At 36.1% G+C, this 20,624-nt stretch overlaps 1 long non-coding RNA gene across 4 annotated transcripts in view; it reads left to right on the top strand.

Moving 5' to 3' along the window:
* LOC105479443 (uncharacterized) overlaps positions 1-20,624 on the top strand; it is a 311,459-nt gene that overhangs the window by 17,505 nt on the left and 273,330 nt on the right. For 3 of the 4 annotated variants that reach the window (XR_011623107.1, XR_011623106.1, XR_011623108.1), the window contains one exon: positions 4,723-4,806. The exons of the other annotated variant lie outside the window; for it this stretch is intronic. This is a non-coding gene — a long non-coding RNA (uncharacterized lncRNA). The remainder of the gene's footprint in view (positions 1-4,722; positions 4,807-20,624) is intronic. 4 annotated transcript variants of the gene reach the window in all.

Raw genomic sequence — 20,624 nt, forward strand, 5'->3', positions numbered from 1 at the left:
ACACATTCTTTTCATCAGCACATGAAACATTCTCTAGAATAGACTATATCTTAGTCCACTAAAGAAGTCCCAATAAATTCAAAAACAGACAAATAATATCAAATATCTTCTTTGACCACACTGGAATAAAACTAAAAATGAATAACAAGAGGAACCTCAGAAACTACATAAAAACATGGAAATTAAACACATGTTCCTGAATAACCAAATGAGTTAATGAAGAAAGTAAGGAGAAAATTTAAAAATTTATTGAAACAAATGAAAATTGAATTATAACATACCCAAATATATAGGATATAGCAAAAGCAGTACTGAGGTAAGTTTATAGCAATAAGTAACTACATTAAAACAATAGAAAGGCTTCATATAAAAACTCAAGCATACGTCTCAAAGAAGTAGAAAAGCAAGAGCAAACCAAACATAAAATTAGTAGAAGGAAAAGTATAATAAAAATGAAACATTAATTTAAAAATTGAGACTAGAAAAAAATATAAGACTAACAGAAGCAAAAATTGATTTTTGAAAAGATAAACAAAAGTGACAAAATTTTAGCTAGATTAAGAAAAAAAGAGAGAAGGTCCAAATAAATAAAATCAGAAATGAAAAGGGAAACATAGCAACTGAGACCACAGAAATAAACAGAATCATTAGAGACTATGATGAGCAACTCTATGCCAACAAATTAGAAACCCTAGAAGAAATGGATAAATTCCCAGATCCATACAACCTACCAAGATTGAACCATGAAGAAAAGGAAAATCTCAACAAATTAATGCATAATAAGATTGAAGCTGTAAAAAAGTCTTACATCAAAGGAAAGTCCAGAAACTGATGGCCTCACTGCTGAATTTTACCAAAAATTTAAAGAACTAATACCAATTCTACTCAAACTTCAAAAAAAATTGAAGTGGAGGGAATACTTCCAAACTCGTTCTATGAGGTCAGGATTGCCTTGGTACCAAAACCAGACAAATACGCAACTAAAAGAGAAAACTACAGGCCAATATCCCTGATGAACACAGATGCAAAAATCCTCAACAAAATACTGGCAAACCAAATTCAATAGCACATTTAAAAGATAATTTACCATGATTACATGGGATTCATCTCAGGGATACAAGGATATTGCAACATAAACAAATAAAAAAAAACCCATAAAACATTACATTAACAGCAGCAAGAACAAAAAACATATGATCAGTTCAATAGGTGCAGATATGAAAAAGCATTTAATAAAATTTACCTTCCCTTTATAATGAAAACCCTCGTAAGCTAGGCATAGAAAGAATATACCTCAAAATAATAAAGACCATATATGACCAACCAACAGCAAAGATTGTATCTAATGGGGAAAAATTGAAAGTCTTTCCTTTAAGATCTGAAACAAGAAGGATGCTTACTTTCATCACTGTTATTCAGTGTAATACTGGAAGCTCTGGCCAGAGCAATTAGACAAGAGAAAGAAAGAGTATCCAATTGGAAAGAAAGAAGTCAAAGTAGGCTTGTTCACAGACAACATGATCTTATACTAAGAAAACCTAAACTATTCATCAAAAACCTGTTAGAACTAATAAGCAAATTCAGTAAAGTTACCAGATACAAAATTGACCAAAAAATCAGTAGTATTTATATATGTCAATAGTGAAGAATCTGAAAAGGAAATCAAGAAATCTATCTCACTTATAGTAGCTGCAAAGGATATAAAAGAGCTAAGAATCAACCAAAAAAAGTGAAACATTTATACGAGAAAATGTATAACCACTCATGAAAGAAATTGAGTAGGACACAAGAAAGGAAAATATATTTTATGCTCATGGATTGGAAAAACTAATATTATTGAAATAAGAATACTGCGCAAGGCTATTTACAGAATCAGTACAATCTCTATCAAAATACTAATGACATTCTTCACAGAATTGGCATCGTATTGGCATAACAACAGACACATAGACCAGTTGAATAGAAGCGAGAACCCATATATAAATCCACATACCTACAGTGAACTCATTTTTGACAAAGGCACTAAGAACATAAAATGGGAAAGGATTGTTTCTTCAATAAATAGTGCTGGGAAAAGGTAAATAACCATATGCAGAAGAATGAAACTAGACTCCTATCTCACCATAAGTAAAAAACAAATCACAACAGATTAAAGACTTAAATCTTCGACCTGAAACTATGAAACTACTAGAGGAAAACATTGAGGTAATGCTACAGGACATTGGTTTGAGCAAAGATTTTTTTTGTGTGTAAAACCTCAAAGGTTCTGACAACAAAACTGACAATAGATAAAAACTGAAAATAGATAATTAGGATTACATCAAGTTAGAAAGCTTCTGCATAGCAAAGGAAACTGCCAGCAAAGTGAAAAGATAATTTCCAGAATTGGAGAAAATATTTACAAACTATCCAGATGACAAGGAATTTATAAAGAGAATCTATAAGGACCTCAAACAACTCAAAAGCAAAAACAAGAAAACCAAACCATCACATCACAAAAAACAAACCAATTAAAAGCAGGGCAAAAGACCTGAATAGACATTTCTCAAAAGAAGACATAAAAATGGCTAACAGGTATATGAAAAGTGCTCAACATCACTAATCGTTAGAAAAATACAAATCAAATCTGCAGTGAGATATCATTTGCAGTTAAATGGCTTTTATCAAATAGGGAATAATGGATGCAGGTAAGGATGTGCAGAAAAGGGAACCCATGTCCACTGTTGGTGGGAAGGTAAATTATTTCAGCCACTATTAAAAACAGTGTAGTGGTTTCTCAAAAAACTAAAAGAAGATATACCATATGGCCTAGCATTTTCACTGCTGAGTATATATCCAAAAGAAAGGAATCAATATATTGAAGAGATATCTGCACTCCAATGTTTATTGCAGCACTATCACAGTAGCCAAGATAAGGAATCAACCTAAATTTCTATAAATGGATAAATAAAGAATATATACATTCTATATATAAATTTCTATAAATGGATAAATAATACACACACACACACACACACACACACACACACACACAATGAAATATATTTAGCCATAAGAAAGAATGAAATTCTGTCATTCACAGCAACATGGATGGAATTGGAGGTATTATGTTAAGTGAAACAAGCCAATAACAGAAAGACAAATACCACATTTTCACACGTACACGGGAGTTGAAAAAATGGATCTCATGAAGATAAAGAGTAGATTGCTCATTACCAGAGCCTGGGAAGGGTAAAGTGGAGGTGAGTGGGGGTGGGGGTGGGGGACAAAGATAGGCTGATTAATTGGTAGAAATGTATAGTTAGAAGAAATAATTAGTGTTTGATAGATCAGTAGAATGACTATAGTTTACAAAACTCTATTGTACATTTCAAAACATAGAGGGGAATACTTTGAATGTGTCTAGCGTACAGAAAAGACAGATATTTAAGATAATGGATATCTCAATTATCCTGATTTGATCTTTACATATTATATTAATGTATTATATCATCATATGTACATCTATTATGCATCAATAACAATTTTTGAAAAAAGAACATGGAAAAATAAAGATGACTTTTTAATAATGAATAATCTGAAATTTAATTTCCAAAAACTTGTTCACACCAATCCTCTGTTTTCCTACCACTCTCCTCCTTCCTTCCTTCCTTCCTTCCTTCCTTTTTTATTCCTTTTTTTCCCATTTAGGCTAGACATCTAGAGCAATCTTAAACCTGCTAGGATGTATTGACCTCTTGCTGTGTGCCAAGCTCTGTGCTAATCTCCATCATATATGATCTCATTTAACCCTCATACAATCCTAGGATGCTAACATTATTTCTGATGAAGAACTTGAGGCTTAGTGAGGAAAATAACTTGCTTAAGGTCAGGTAGCTGACAAGTCATATAGCCGAGGCTCTAAACCCTGCCCTTAGTCACAAAAACAAAACTGCTTCACTCTCCCTATTCTACTCCATAATATTCAGCACATCGTAAGTCCTGCCATTTTTAACTCCTAAATATTTTTCATTGTTTCATCCCTATTACCACAGCCCCAATTCTTGCCTAGACAATTATCACTTCCTCCTGATGGGTCTGACTGCATGTAGCCTTTCTCTAGTTACGCCTGTCTTAGATGGTGGTCAAAGTGATATGCTTGAAAGGCTGCAAGTCTTCTTGTTGACTATCAGACACTTTAGTCAGGTGATGGTGACTGATAGTTTGGAACACACATTGAGAATCACTGCCCTGTAGTGTTTTGTCTCAGTTTCAGAAGAGGAAATGAAAGGTAAAAATATGGCAGATAGAAGACTGAAGAGAGAAGAGAGTAACCCCTGGAAATCCAGATGAATTATTTGGTCTTTACTTGAATGTTTGGCATCACAGATATAGAACTTGAGAATGAACAAGCTCATTGCTAGGTAAAGTCAAAGAAAACTGATTCACAGATAATTTCGTGTATGCATTAAAAGAAAGTCTGAGCAGTGGAAATTTGCATCATCCTTGAAAATCAATGTGGAGGTATATGTGCTAATTTTCACCCTGGTATTTAATTTTCTGAAGCTATTTTTTTTGTGTCTAGTTTTCCAGATATACATTTTATTAACATAGTTCAATAATGAAGTTTTGACATAATTAAATAATATAGATTGATTTGAGTCTTCTCTTAATATAAAAGTGGGAGAACATGATGAGTAAGTCACATTTTATATCTTTCCACATTCTTTTATTTATATTTAGATTGAAGTTGGGAAAAGCAATCACTGTCAGAAAGCAAACCCTCTTGTGCCTGGTGCTCAGCTGGAAGATTGTTCTGGACTCTGGGTGGGTATCGTATGTGTATGTACAGGGCTGTATACTCGAACTCAGAGATCAGGACTCTTAAGCAACTCTAGGAAGTTAAATAAATACAGAAATCTTTAAGAATTATCTCAACCCTATTCTCTTCTCAATCTATGTATCTATCTCTGGATCAGGCCATTGTGTGATATGAAAATCTTTCCTATGTTAGGAAGCAGAATGAGGTTATGATGTATTATTTTTATTGTGTTAAGTTTTCTTTCAGTGCAAAATTCAAGAGATTAAAGCCAAAATAGAGTTATATAAACTACACTGTGTATTCAGTTGTGTGCCTCTGTATGAACAATTATATAAACTTGTTCAAATTGTTCCTAGACTGTTTTTTATATTCATTTAAATTGCAATGTGAACTCTTAATCTCATTTTTGATAGATGATTATCATAAATTGTCTACAAGTGGATTCCTTTTCTATGATTTTATTTTTTTATAACCCTGAATCTGACCATGCTTTTTAAATTATGTGTTTGTCATGCTTGGCGGTCCCTTCCATGTTTGGCCATTCCTAAGCTTCCGTAATTCTTTAGAGGGCTCCAAAAGGTCATTGTGTGCCCTGACCTCCTGCTAGGAGAGCTGCTTTTTTCTCTCTCCAGATGTTTTGCAGTTTAAACTTTTATTGTTGTACTCTGTATACAAGTCATATATGAAAAGTGTCAAATATCATTGTCCAGCAGTGAAATTAGGACTCTTCCAAATTGGAGGGGAATGTTAACAGAGTGCAACTGTGTCCTGCCAGTGTTTCTCCTGGCAAGCTGGCTCTGAGAACACTGTTTTCCCTTTAGCCATCTGTGCTTCTATAAACAATCTGCAGTGGTTTCTTTTTCTAATTCAAATTCTAGCAGCTGGTTTTCCTCCTTAATTCCTTTTGATGCTGTGACACCAGTAGCAGCACACCCATGAATCTTTGTGCTTCTTTCTACTTTTAGGGATTATATCACCAAAAATGTTAAATAAGCAGTTCACCATGAGTTTCCCACATGGGGATTCTGCAATGCATGTGCTAAAGTAGGCCAACTGAGTCCTGCGTGACAAAATGGAATAGAGTGTTTTATGCCCCCTGCCCAACTTTAAATGTCCATGCTTCTTTTTCTCTATTTAAAAACAGGTAAATCTTCCTATCTAGTTAACATTTTTGTTGTTGTTGTTGAAAAATCTACCTCATTACTCTATCCCCACTATCCACCAATGCTACCTATTTCTAGTATCATGCACTTCAGCTTTTTGGATTCAGTTCAAAAAGTTTTTTTTTTTTTAAATAAATAAATATCTTAGTTTGTTAGGTATTTGTAGATGTAACACTGCCTAGTTAAAGTCTTTAGATATGTAATTAGTGTTACTATATATGTAATATATAATGTTCATAGAACAGAACACACACTCTTTATTCCTGTTTAAATTCATCTAATGCACAAATATTTTGCTGTTCAATGGAATTAGCAGTCATTAAAATTGGAATTTTTCAGAATACAGTATATTGCCTTTTTATAATTTAAAAAAGTTAAAAAAATCTTACAGTAGTTATAATTTTAGTAATATTTCCTTGCAAAAGAGTCATGTTGCAAAGTCTATAAAATATTTTTTCCTTAAAGGAAAGACAAATGTCAGAAAATAAGATGTTATATAAACAAAAAGTAAATTTCAAAATATTTTTCAGAGGGGTTTGTGAGTAATTGAATTGGCAACCTGATAGTTGAAAGCAGAAGACCAAGAGAGAACGCAATGACTTTTCCAAAAAAAAGAGAAAGAAAACACCCAAAACCAAAAAACTAAACTAAAAAACGTTAGTGGCTTAAATGACAGAAAAAGCCCATAGAGATAAAGATAAATTAAACCATCCAAACATTAAATACTTTTTCATTGTGATACAAAAGATTTGGATTTAGTGAAACATTCAAGTGATTGATCAATATTCCTCTTTTCACTGAGAAGTTTTGTTGATTTGTAGGATAAGGACATTAAAAATGAACTTGGCTATTGGTCTTAATAAGATACTGTTAGTTTCATGTAGTTTCATATCACTAGACTCATTTCTAGAAAATATTTCTTTCTCATAACAAATATTTTCTTGAATTCAATCAGAATAATGAGCTTTTCCTTGAGAAAACATTCTTAAATTCCTATGAAATATCAATTAATGAATCCTGATAAATAATGCTGAGCATCCAATATTACATGAAGACTCAGGAATTGATTTCCATTAGCTAAAAGTTCCACAGGGTCAGTGGTTATCTTCTTCATTGTGGTCTCAGTGTCTATATGGTAGGCACTCAATTAATGACTGGAAAAAAAGTGAATGAGTGTTAAATTAAGGTTTGAAATTTGTTACTCTTAAGTGGCATTGGAGGAGATGCAAAGGCAAAAATCAGAAATTCTGGTTTTGCTACTTGGCCATTTGCGTAGCCTTGAGAAAGGCACTTGATAGCTGCTGGTTTCCACACCCCTAAAATGAAGGGGTTGAAATAGACGGTTTCTAAATTCCCTTGCGGCATTATTCCAGTGTGATCTCTAGGAGGAGCAGCATCATCTCATTTATGCAATAAATATTTATTGAGCACTTTGCTAACACCATGCTGAAGTAAATAACACAGAAGTTAGGACATAATGGGAAAAATAACTTGAGTAAATGGATAAACTTTGATAAATACTGTGAAGGGAATGCACTAGGCTTTTTCAGGGAATGTCACATGAAGGGAATCTGGTCTAGATTAGGAGTCTGTTGGGATCTCTCTGGGCATGTGATATTTCTGTAATTCAAAGTATAAGTTAGGCAGAGGATAACAGGTATGAAAAGTATTATTAGAAGATAGTAAATAAAGTGAAAACCCAGAGGAACCAAAATAAAACATTATGTGGTAGGAGCATACTGGATGATGTTAGAAAGCAGCAGATGAGGAAGAAGAGAAGCAAATTAGGAGGCCCATGCCGTGGTCCAGAGGAGCGACAAAGTAGGTGGGGACTAAGGTGAGGCAGTGAACTGGGGAAAAGTGGATGAAATTGAAATTTATCTTGTGCCCACAGCCAACAGTCCTTGGATAGGCTTTTTATGAAGCATGAGTGATCAGGCACCATCAAGTGATTCCTAAAATTCCTGCTTGCTTGACCCACTGAGTAATGGAAGTCTCATTAGTTAAGGTGAAGAATTCAAGTGGGCAGGAGATTTGTGCATATAAAGTTTGACTTGTGGACATTAAGTGGAGATATCAAGCAGGCAACTGGATGTACTGAGCTCAGGGGTGAGGCTAGGAGTCATCAGAATATATAGATGGCATTTAAATTATAAAATTTGGAGCAATAAGTGCAAGTATATTAAACCTAAAGCAACTCTAATACTTTTTGTTTCAAGAGGTATTTAATGTTATCTGATCCATTAGAATGTCTTTTTCAGTTGAGGTGATATATGAAGTAGTCATTAATAGCCAAAAGTTTTAGTGGCAAGATTGTGCAGAGATTTTTGTCTTTTTAAATCCACATTTTCCAAATATTACAGAAATATTTTTGTATCAAAGAGTAGTCTTTGATTAGAGATATATTTATGTAATATATACATTTAAATGTGAATTTGCTCCATGAAACTCAGATGGGAGAAATGTCACATTTTAATATTTTGTGTTACTCCAACTTCACAGGCTTTTATCCTCCATACTCTATTGGTGGGAAATTCAACCTTAGTTTTGCTTTTCTGAAAAAGTTCTATTCTTTCAATGGCCTTGACAGAATTCCAGAAATTTACCTGGTCAGAAAACTTGACCAAGGACCCTCTGAGCTCTTCACTTTCCCATAGTAGACTGCTCAAGCCATCTATGGCTTCATCAGGCACTGAGAAGTTATCTTTGCCTTAAAGAAAGCTGCATAGGATTTAATTTTGAAAAACAGTTTGGGCTGATCTTCCAATCAGAATTCATAATATGTTGCTCACTTCTTCAACAGCCTAGGAATAAAAAACTTGGCTAAGAAAATCTCTCTCTTGTTTTATAACACCCTTTGCATTTCTACATGGGTTTCTTGGATAGAGGGATTCAGGCTGTGAGCACTACAGGCTCTTCCTGTACTCCGGAGAGGCTGGTGCTGTCAGATCACAGACAAGCCCTCTTCTACCAAGTGTCCATCACCAGGGAGAATTTCAAGATTTTCTTCTTTCCTAACAGGATGAGAGACTATTTTCTTGTGGGACCAGGCAATTTATCTCCCATGCTGTGTCCTCATATGACAAAAAGAACTCTGTTCTCTTCAGCCCTTTATAAGGGCACTAATCTCATTCATGAAATTTCTTCCCTCATGACACAAGCATTCTATCTATAGCAGGTACCCTAGCCAGAGCCCTCCAGATCAATCTATTGTTATAGTCTATATATTCAGACATCTTTTCAACCAGCCTCCTGGTGTTTATCCAAAAGGCTAACATACCCTGCTCTCTGGTGTTCAACCACATCCAGGAGCCTGTTTGATTACTTGAGACATTCATTCAAAGTCACTAAAGTAGTAATGGCTTTGACAGCATGAAGATCACCAAGATTTGGTCCTAAGACAGCCCATTGACTGCCCCCCATTGCTAAAGTATTTGGTAATACATCCCAGCCACAGTTCATATGTCTCTTAGGCTGGGAGTATCATTCTTGGAAAATGAATTCAATTATTGATAATTTGCTTTTTTCATCAAAAGGAGTACAGCATTCCTGTGTGTTCTTTTTATTTAGCGAGAGATTTTCTTCTGAGAAATTCAGGGTCTGAGATAAGAACATCAAAAATAAATTTCCATGCTCCTCCATTTTTGGTATTTTTCTAGTAATGAGAGAGAAATATATCTCTTGGGCAACAAAACTGCACTCGTCTTTTTTTTTCCTTTCTCAAATTTTTGAATATTGTTCTATATTTTCTTAGGAGATTCAAATCATTCTGTACATGCTTTCAAACCTAGTTCTGTTACATCTGTTTTCTCACATTCATCTTTTTCAGCATCCACATTCATCTTTGCACAACAGTTTTCCAACAGGGTCACAGCTGTGACTGGTTTCTCCGACAGTCTAAACTCAGTGGGAAGTGAATATGAAACCATTCTATTTTTCTCCAGTCACTTACTGCAACCATACTCAGATGAATCTCTTTTTCTTATAACTTAACAACATCTTGGACAGATTAACATCTTAGACATCTTGGACAGATATGGGTCACTTTAGATTATTTAAAGTGAGTCCATTTTAAGACTGTAATTTCCTGTCTGATTGAAACATTAGCCCCTCCTTTTTTCCCAGTAGATCTGAAATGGGGAGTGATCATGATCTCCTCTTTTTTTCTTCTTTTACTTGTGTGGAGTGAGGCTGGGACTGGAATCCCTCAGGGATAACTCTTCTCTCTTTTCTCTCTTCTTATGCTATATAGCGCTTCCTGTGAATGGAACAGGGAGCAGAAGATGGAGAATATATCACCATTGTCACTGGCTACTACTGTCAATCATCACTCTTTCTTTGACTAACACTGACTTGCTGTTAGCTTTGCTGTGCTGGCTCTGAGTAGAGGCAGGTGTGTATTTTCAGAGGGCCCTATGGGGGCCTCCTATTCCACAGTTTTTGGCATGAGAGATCTGGTTGCAGCTTCAGCTCTTCCAACTGTTTACAGAATTATCTAGTGTTGCCTCAGTCAGCAGCCAGCCTTCCTGGGTGGCAAGTCTGCTCATGTCTTAAGACTGTGTGTTGCTCTAGTTATTTGTGATTTGCTTCAGGATATGCACCTGGTAGTTGTTGTCACTTTATGTCCAGTATTTGGCCCTAGCAGTCAATTCTGGGCTTCTGAAAGAAACTCCACTCAAAAATAACATTGCTTTAGTCACGATAGGATAGGTTGTGTTGCAGTTGCAATTACAACATCTCAGTGACTTAACACAGTGTTTATTTCTTGCTTATTTTATAAGTCCAACACGGATTAGTTGGACAGCTCTGCTCATTATAGTCAGTCAAGAACCCAAAACAATGGAGGATCCATTTTGTCATATACCTGCATAATTACAGAAAGAGGAAAAGAGAACATGAGGAATCTCACTTTCCTAAAGCTTCTACCTGGAAGTGATATAAGTCACTCTTTATTGGTCAATATGTGCAATATTTCTAAGCCTACCCTCAAAAAGAGTGAAGTGTAACACTTTCATGTGTTAGGAAGGAGAATGGGAACACTTGTGAATAGCCCTAATGACTGCCAAAGGCTGACCTTTCTGGTTCCCAAATGTTTGGTTCCCCTTACCCAAAAGTTCCATCCAGTGACTGCATTCATTGTCGAGTCCAGGATTTCTGAATGGTGCTCCACAATCTTTTTATCACATCTGGGCATGGCTCCTCTTAGTCTGCAGACCTGTAAGTGCAATTGAAAATTGTCTATCTCTTATACACCCATTATACAATGGTGGGAGAGGGATAGGATAACAACAACAACAACATCCTCATTAAGTAAGAGGAAAGAGTATGAGACACAAAGCACTGCATAGCAATTCTGAAATCCAGTCAGGCCTACACTGACAGTGAAAAATGTTATTTAATGAGACCCCAATTCTGCCATTTGGGAGGGCTTCCCGTTCACTACTCCCCGTGGTTCCTGGCTCTGTTGCTTAGAATATTCTTCCTTTTCCGTTACCCTTTGATGTAATCTAAAGTAGACACTGGAAAAGTTGTCTGCCATTGAGTGCTGAGCAGTTTTATCAGTCTGCTTCCTAATTGTGGAAGGTTGGAGACCTAAAATTATTTTAAGACGCTGACCTTTTTCAGTTTAGGTATGTGGTTCCTTTGGTAGTGTAACTGTATTAACACATAGCATCATATGTATTAGATTACATTCAATGTTGTATGCCAACAACCACACATAGTTTGGTTTTAGACATACTAATTAGATTTATTGTATTTCCCCTCTGTCTCCACCCTCTGTTAATTAGGAACCTACCAGGTTATTTTTTTTTTTTCCTTTCTTCTAAACCATTTTTTCAATGGAAAGGAATAAGTAAGCATTAGGCCTTTAGTTGCACTTGCTCATCTTGCCTTCTTAATCTAGCTAGAGCTTGTAAGAATGGGTTTGAAAGCTATACTCTTTATTTTATCCTCATTGAGTTATAATTGGCCTTGTCATTTTAAGACGTTCTCAAGCTTTTCTTGACAAGTTGAAAAAGGAAAAATAGTAGCCTCTTGCAGCTTTGTATGTATATGTGTATTTTTGCTATTCAATTTTTATTTCTATAAAAGAAAGTGGCTGAAGTTAACCAATTCTTTTCTGAACTCATCTCTTCCTCATAATACCTTATCAAATGAAGCCAACAGCAATCAGCACAGCACACAAAGCTAACATTATTTTCTGATCTCTTTTATGAAAGCTGCAGGCCTTTTAGATACTTCGTCTTCCTTCCAAGCCACTATAGGAAGCAGTTTCACCAAAAGGACTATTGATTATAATCCTTCTAGCTTCCTTGCTACTTACCACTTGATTGCTAAGCAATTCTATGTATTAATAGCTTTATATTATGCATTATGACTACATCTCACATTGGGTTCCGATTTCTATACCAATCAGAATGTGTTCATTATTCTGTATATTGCAGGTAGAGCTTACAAGAATATGTTGTACTAACAAACATCTCTAAAATTTAAGTGGTTTAATCCAACAGAATTTATTACAATTCAAATGGATTAACTCAAAAAATTATTTCTTGTTATGGTTACATGTCTAACACAGGACAAAAGAAGAGCTTTGTTCACATAGTTGTTCAGAGATTCAGGTTGATGGAGGCTTCAGTTGATGGATGTTCCATGTAACTAACTTTCATTGGCTATAGCTACTCACTTGGCCATGCGTAACTTCAAATTGATTAGGGAAGACTAATACTACCAGATGCCTGGAAAGAAGACTGGAATGTTTGTGAACGGTCCTAATTAGCTGTAGCTTGTAACATTTTAATTTGCCCATGTGTGGTGCAGATGTGAGATATACAAGGATTTTTTAGCAATTCTGATATTTCTTTAAACCTGCTTCTTCCATAGTATTCCCATTCTACTTAATAACAATTCCATTTGTTAAATTATTTGATCAAAAATTGTGTATCTTTCACAATTATCTTTTTATTGCACCCAGCATTCACTGGAATACCAATCCTATTGGTTTTACCTTCAAAATATATCCATAATTTTATTGCCACTTCTTACTACCTTCATCCCTACCAAGATCTAAGCTACTATTATTGTTAATCTTCTAGCTGGTTGCCCAATTTCTGCAATTTAATCCTGTGTAATTATTCTTAACATGCTTATCATATTAATGCTTTCAATGCATAAAACATATAACTTGTTTGCTCAAAACTCTCCAAAAATATCACATTTTACTGCATGACCAGCACCTTCTAAATTCTTCTGTCCCTCTCAAGTCCTTCCTTTTTGCATTCCTTTGCTCAGTGTACTCCAGCTGCATTATTTTCCTTACAACCCCTTAAACATACAATCACTTCCTGCTCATTTTCTTCTTCAAGAGATCCAGTAACTTACTCTCTCACCTCTTTCAAGTGTCTGCTCCTTTGTCAATGAAATCTTTGCCAACCAACACATTAAAATGTCCACACCTCCAACACCCTCTCCCTGCTTTCTGCATTCGTAGCAATTATCACCATCTAATGTATTTTTACTTATTTATTTTATCATCTCTATCCACTAGAATGTTAAACCCAGCAGAGCAAGAGGGCTTGTTTCTTTTACCTTTTCTCTTTCCCTTCCTCCTCCTTATTCTTCTTAATTACTATTATTATTATTTTTTTCAAAAAATATTTTTATATTGCTGTATCTCTAGTACCTTAAACAGAAGAACAGTGCCTGGAACATAGTAAGTATTCAGAAAAGTTTGTCAAACACATGAGCAGAATATTGGAGCATAAAACATGAAACCTAACTGAATAACCACACAGCAATTGTTGTAAACGGTGAAAGTGACTTTTCATATTGGTGAAGAAAAGAAGGATTTGCCATAATGAGTAGTTATGTAGAAAAATATAAATTAGGATATCCTCAAAAGTTGCTGCTCACTCCAAAATAGATTGCAAATATATACAAGATTTAAATTTTTGAAAAATTATAAAATACTAAAATAAATGACTGGAATATGGGAAAGTATTTATGAGCATGGTGTAATAGCTGGAAACTATAAAATAAAGGATTGATAAATCCAGTTTATCAATTAGAATATATGCAATTCAATTGCATATCACTATAAACAAATTGTGTATGGCAAATGTACCATAAAAAATCAAAACAAATAAATAGGAGAACAAAAATCTTTCAGACTTATAAGACAGACAAATAGTTAACTTTCTTGCTATATGATATAATCACTTCTTCCAATTCAAGACAAAAGGAAAAAGAAAAACCCAAACAATGAAATGCATAAGGAATATGACCAGAGAGGAAAAGAAATAGAAATGGCTCTTAAACATATTTTAAAAATCACAATCTCACTGCTAATACTGCAAAAAAGCAATTTAGAACTGCAATGAGATACAATTTTTAAAAACATATTATTGGTAGAAATAACTTGTTTTTAAACATCTGGTGTTTGACAAATAGGATAAAATTATACTTCTAGGAGAAATGATAAACACCAGATTAAAAAGAAAATCTATCATAAGCCATAAATGCAAATAAAATTCCATCACAAATTTGTTAAGCACTTTCTGTTAACACTTCATTTTCCCAGGAAATACCGATATTCTTTAAAATGTTCTGAGATTCTCCGCATAAGGAGAAGAAATGATGATGCCCATTCCTTTACTCTGATTGGATTGGGTGCTGAGTCAATGAAGAGTTTTCTTTGGATTCTTGATACATTATGGAAAGATCGTTGAGAAGATTTTGTTTCGTTTCTTACCAGGAAACATATTTACTGAGAGAAAAACCTTGTTTAGCTTGTACTTAACAGACAGAGGGATTATCAGGATCATACCATTATGCAAACCATAGATATAAGAGTAATAGAGCTGCCTATTCAATTTTGGGGACCCATCAAAGGTGGTGGATTCTCCATAGGCAGCATGGCTGTTATGCTTTATTCTCATTCCTAACACCTCTATACCAGTGCCTTTTTGCTGGCAGAATTCTTGACATTGATTTATCTTATTGTCTGTGGCAGCTGAGCTCTAGAGCTTTTGCTCAAATGAAAAGGCAACAAATTAATGCAATATTTCTTCTTGGATGTCTGGAGGAAGAAAGAAGGACCTTTAGAACAACTGGACAGGATGCTTAGCTGTTTGACACAATGCTTTTGAATTCTTTCACATTCTCCCCCAATCCCTCTTCTTTCCTGCCTGCTTCTAACTCATCTAGGTCTTCCCACAGAGGTCTCCCGCACCCTCCCAGTCTGGCCATGTTTTCCCCAGGCACTAGAATTGGAAGTACTTTCTGTTAGGCAGGACTGGATTTTCAGTAAGGCCAGTAGGAGGATATGTAGAAAGAACAGGCTGTGGGGGCAGTGAAGCTGTTTCTAAAATCTTGCCTTGAGGCTCAGAACATAAACCTAAACTACTAGTAGGAAGCCGTAAATCCTTGATTTCAGTGAAAGGGTTGTAATACACTTTTTACAGCTCACAAGGAGGTTAACAGAAAAACATTTATCTTGTCTAACCTTGTAAAATTGTTCCAGAAACAGACTAGAAGGGGACAAAAATGATGGGAAAGCACTAACTACGAAGTCACTGTTCTTACAGGCAGTCCTCTGCAGGAGGGAGCTATGCATCCACACAAAAATGCTTTCATGGTCTGGCTCCATTTCTTTGGCTTGGATGGGAGGCCAGATTCAAGGGTTTCCTTCAGGGAGATCTGCTTGAGATTTCATTTACCCTGGGCCCCACTTCACTACAGTTATATTTTTCTGTCTCTGATAATGATGATCCGTAAACAGTCATGGCCTCTCTGTGGCAACTCAGATGTGAGTTATACACTATGATGCAGAGAGAATTAAAAAAAATAAATTGGCCCAGTATTTTCATTTTTTTAAAATTTATTTATTATTATTATACTTTAAGTTGTAGGGTACATGTGCATAAAGTGCAGGTTTGTTACATATGTATACTTGTGCCATGTTGGTGTGCTGCACCCATCAACTCGTCATTTACATCAGGTATAACTCCCAATGCAATCCGTCCCCCCTCCCCCCTCCCCATGATAGGCCCCGGTGTGTGATGTTCCCCTTCCTGAGTCCAAGTGATCTCATTGTTCAGTTCCCACCTATGAGTGAGAACATGCGGTGTTTGGTTTTCTGTTCTTGTGATAGTTTGCTAAGAATGATGGTTTCCAGCTGCATCCATGTCCCTACAAAGGACACAAACTCATCCTTTTTGATGGCTGCATAGTATTCCATGGTGTCTATGTGCCACATTTTCTTAATCCAATCTGTCACTGGTGGACATTTGGGTTGATTCCAAGTCTTTGCTATTGTGAATAGTGCCGCAATAAACATACGTGTGCATGTGTCTTTGTAGCAGCATAATTTATAATCCTTTGGGTATATACCCAGTAATGGGATGGCTGGGTCATATGGTACATCTAGTTCTAGATCCTTGAGGAATCGCCATACTGTTCCATAATGGTTGAACTAGTTTACAATCCCACCAACAGTGTAAAAGCATTCCTATTTCTCCACATCCTCTCCAGCACCTGTTGTTTCCTGACTTTTTAATGATCGCCATTCTAACTGGTGTGAGATGGTATCTCATTGTGGTTTTGATTTGCATTTCTCTGATGGCCAGTGATGATGAGCATTTTTTCATGTGTCTGTTGGCTGTATGAATGTCTTCTTTTGAGAAATGTCTGTTCATATCCTTTGCCCACTTTTTGATGGGGTTGTTTGTTCTTTTCTTGTAAATTTGTTTGAGTTCTTTGTGGGTTCTGGATAGTAGCCCTTTGTCAGATGTGTAGATTGCAAAAATTTTCTCCCATTCTGTAGGTTGCCTGTTCAATCTGATGGTAGTTTCTTTGGCTGTGCAGAAGCTCTTTAGTTTAATTAGATCCCATTTGTCAATTTTGGCTTTTGCTGCTGTTGCTTTTGGTGTTTTAGACATGAAGTCTTTGCCCATGCCTATGTCCTGAATGGTACTACCTAGGTTTTCCTCTAGGATTTTTATGGTATTAGGTCTAACATTTAAGTCTCTAATCCATCTTGAATTAATTTTCGTATAAGGAGTAAGGAAAGGATCCAGTTTCAGCTTTCTACTTATGGCTAGCCAATTTTCCCAGCACCATTTATTAAACAGGGAATCCTTTCCCCATTTCTTGTTTCTCTCAGGTTTGTCAAAGATCAGATGGCTGTAGATGTGTGGTATTATTTTTAGGACTCTGTTCTGTTCCATTGGTCTATATCTCTGTTTTGGTACCAGTACCATGCTGTTTTGGTCACTGTAGCCTTGTAGTATAGTTTGAAGTCAGGTAGCGTGATGCCTCCAGCTTTGTTCTTTTGACTTAGGATTGTCTTGGAGATGCGGGCTCTTTTTCGGTTCCATATGAACTTTAAAGCAGTTTTTTCCAATTCTGTGAAGAAACTCATTGGTAGCTTGATGGGGATGGCATTGAATCTATAAATGACCTTGGGCAGTATAGCCATTTTCACGATATTGATTCTTCCTATCCATGAGCATGGAATGTTCTTCCATTTGTTTGTGTCCTCTTTTATTTCACTGAGCAGTGGTTTGTAGTTCTCCTTGAAGAGGTCCTTTACATCCCTTGTAAGTTGGATTCCTAGGTATTTTATTCTCTTTGAAGCAATTGTGAATGGAAGTTCATTCCTGATTTGGCTCTCTGTTTGTCTGTTACTGGTGTATAAGAATGCTTGTGATTTTTGCACATTAATTTTGTATCCTGAGACTTTGCTGAAGTTGCTTATCAGCTTAAGGAGATTTTGGGTTGAGACAATGGGGTTTTCTAAATATACAATCATGTCATCTGCAAACAGGGACAATTTGACTTCTTCTTTTCCTAACTGAATACCCTTGATTTCTTTCTCTTGCCTAATTGCCCTAGCCAGAAATTCCAACACTATGTTGAATAGGAGTGGTGAGAGAGGGCATCTCTGTCTTGTGCCAGTTTTCAAAGGGAATGTTTCCAGTTTTTGCCCATTCAGTATGATATTGGCTGTGGGTTTGTCATAAATAGCTCTTATTATTTTGAGGTATGTTCCATCAATACCGAATTTATTGAGCGTTTTTAGCATGAAGGGCTGTTGAACTTTGTCAAAAGCCTTTTCTGCATCTATTGAGATAATCATGTGGTTCTTGTCTTTGGTTCTGTTTATATGCTGGATTATGTTTATTGATTTGCGAATGTTGAACCAGCCTTGCATCCCAGGGATGAAGCCCACTTGATCATGGTGGATAAGCTTTTTGATGTGTTGCTGAATCCGGTTTGCCAGTATTTTATTGAGGATTTTTGCATCGATGTTCATCAGGGATATTGGTCTAAAATTCTCTTTTTTTGTTGTGTCTCTGCCAGGCTTTGGTATCAGGATGATGTTGGCCTCATAAAATGAGTTAGGGAGGATTCTCTCTTTTTCTATTGATTGGAATAGTTTCAGAAGGAATGGTACCAACTCCTCCTTGTACCTCTGGTAGAATTCAGCTGTGAATCCATCTGGTCCTGGACTTTTTTTGGTTGGTAGGCTATTAATTATTGCCTCAATTTCAGAGCCTGCTATTGGTCTATTCAGGGATTCAACTTCTTCCTGGTTTAGTCTTGGAAGAGTGTAAGTGTCCAGGAAATTATCCATTTCTTCTAGATTTTCCAGTTTATTTGTGTAGAGGTGTTTATAGTATTCTCTGATGGTAGTTTGTATTTCTGTGGGGTCGGTGGTGATATCCCCTTTATCATTTTTAATTGCATCGATTTGATTCTTCTCTCTTTTCTTCTTTATTAGTCTTGCTAGCGGTCTGTCAATTTTGTTGATCTTTTCAAAAAACCAACTCCTGGATTCATTGATTTTTTGGAGGGTTTTTTGTGTCTCTATCTCCTTCAGTTCTGCTCTGATCTTAGTTATTTCTTGCCTTCTGCTAGCTTTCGAATGTGATTGCTCTTGCTTCTCTAGTTCTTTTAATTGCGATGTTAGAGTGTCAATTTTAAATCTTTCCTGCTTTCTCTTGTGGGCATTTAGTGCTATAAATTTCCCTCTACACACTGCTTTAAATGTGTCCCAGAGATTCTGGTATGTTGTATCTTTGTTCTCATTGGTTTCAAAGAACATCTTTATTTCTGCCTTCATTTCGTTATGTACCCAGTAGTCATTCAGGAGCAGGTTGTTCAGTTTCCATGTAGTTGAGCGGTTTTGATTGAGTTTCTTAGTCCTGAGTTCTAGTTTGATTGCACTGTGGTCTGAGAGACAGTTTGTTATAATTTCTGTTCTTGTACATTTGCTGAGGAGTGCTTTACTTCCAATTACATGATCGATTTTGGAGTAAGTACGATGTGGTGCTGAGAAGAATGTATATTCTGTTGATTTGGGGTGGAGAGTTCTACAGATGTCTATTAGGTCTGCTTGCTGCAGAGATGAGTTCAATTCCTGGATATCCTTGTTAACTTTCTGTCTCGTTGATCTGTCTAATGTTGACAGTGGAGTGTTGAAGTCTCCCATTATTATTGTATGGGAGTCTAAGTCTCTTTGTAAGTCTCTAAGGACTTGCTTGATGAATCTGGGTGCTCCTGTATTGGGTGCATATATATTTAGGATAGTTAGCTCTTCCTGTTGAATTGATCCCTTTACCATTATGTAATGGCCTTCTTTGTCTCTTTTGATCTTTGATGGTTTAAAGTCTGTTTTATCAGAGACTAGTATTGCAACCCCTGCTTTTTTTTGTTCTCCATTTGCTTGGTAAATCTTCCTCCATCCCTTTATTTTCAGCCTATGTATGTCTCTGCGTGTGAGATGGGTCTCCTGAATACAGCAGACTGATGGGTCTTGACTCTTTATCCAGTTTGCCAGTCTGTGTCTTTTAATTGGATCATTTAGTCCATTTACATTTAAGGTTAAGATTGTTATGTGTGAACTTGATCCTGCCATTATGATATTAAGTGGTTATTTTGCTCGTTAGTTGATGCAGTTTCTTCCTAGCCTCAATGGTCTTTACACTTTGCCATGTTTTTGCAATGGCTGGTACCGGTTGTTCCTTTCCATGTTTAGTGCTTCCTTGAGGGTCTCTTGTAAGGCAGGCCTAGTGTTGACAAAATCTCTAAGCATTTGCTTATCTGTAAAGGATTTTATTTCTCCTTCACTTATGAAACTTAGTTTGGCTGGATATGAAATTCTGGGTTTAAAATTCTTTTCTTTAAGAATGTTGAATATTGGCCCCCACTCTCTTCTGGCTTGGAGAGTTTCTGCCGAGAGATCTGCTGTTAGTCTGATGGGCTTCCCTTTGTGGGTAACCCGACCTTTCTCTCTGGCTGCCCTTAAGATTTTTTCCTTCATTTCAACTTTGGTGAATCTGGCAATTATGTGTCTTGGAGTTGCTCTTCTCGAGGAATATCTTTGTGGCGTTCTCTGTATTTTCTGGATTTGAATGTTGGCCTGCCCTACTAGGTTGGGGAAGTTCTCCTGGATGATATCCTGAAGAGTGTTTTCCAACTTGGTTCCATTTTCCCCCTCACTTTCAGGCACCCCAATCAGACGTAGATTTGGTCTTTTTACATAGTCCCATACTTCTTGAAGGCTTTGTTCATTTCTTTTTCTTCTTTTTTCTTTTGGTTTCTCTTCTCGCTTCATTTCATTCATTTGATCCTCAATCGCAGATACTCTTTCTTCC

This window comes from Macaca nemestrina, chromosome 5 (genome assembly GCF_043159975.1).
Source record: "Macaca nemestrina isolate mMacNem1 chromosome 5, mMacNem.hap1, whole genome shotgun sequence".
Taxonomy (NCBI): domain Eukaryota; kingdom Metazoa; phylum Chordata; class Mammalia; order Primates; family Cercopithecidae; genus Macaca; species Macaca nemestrina.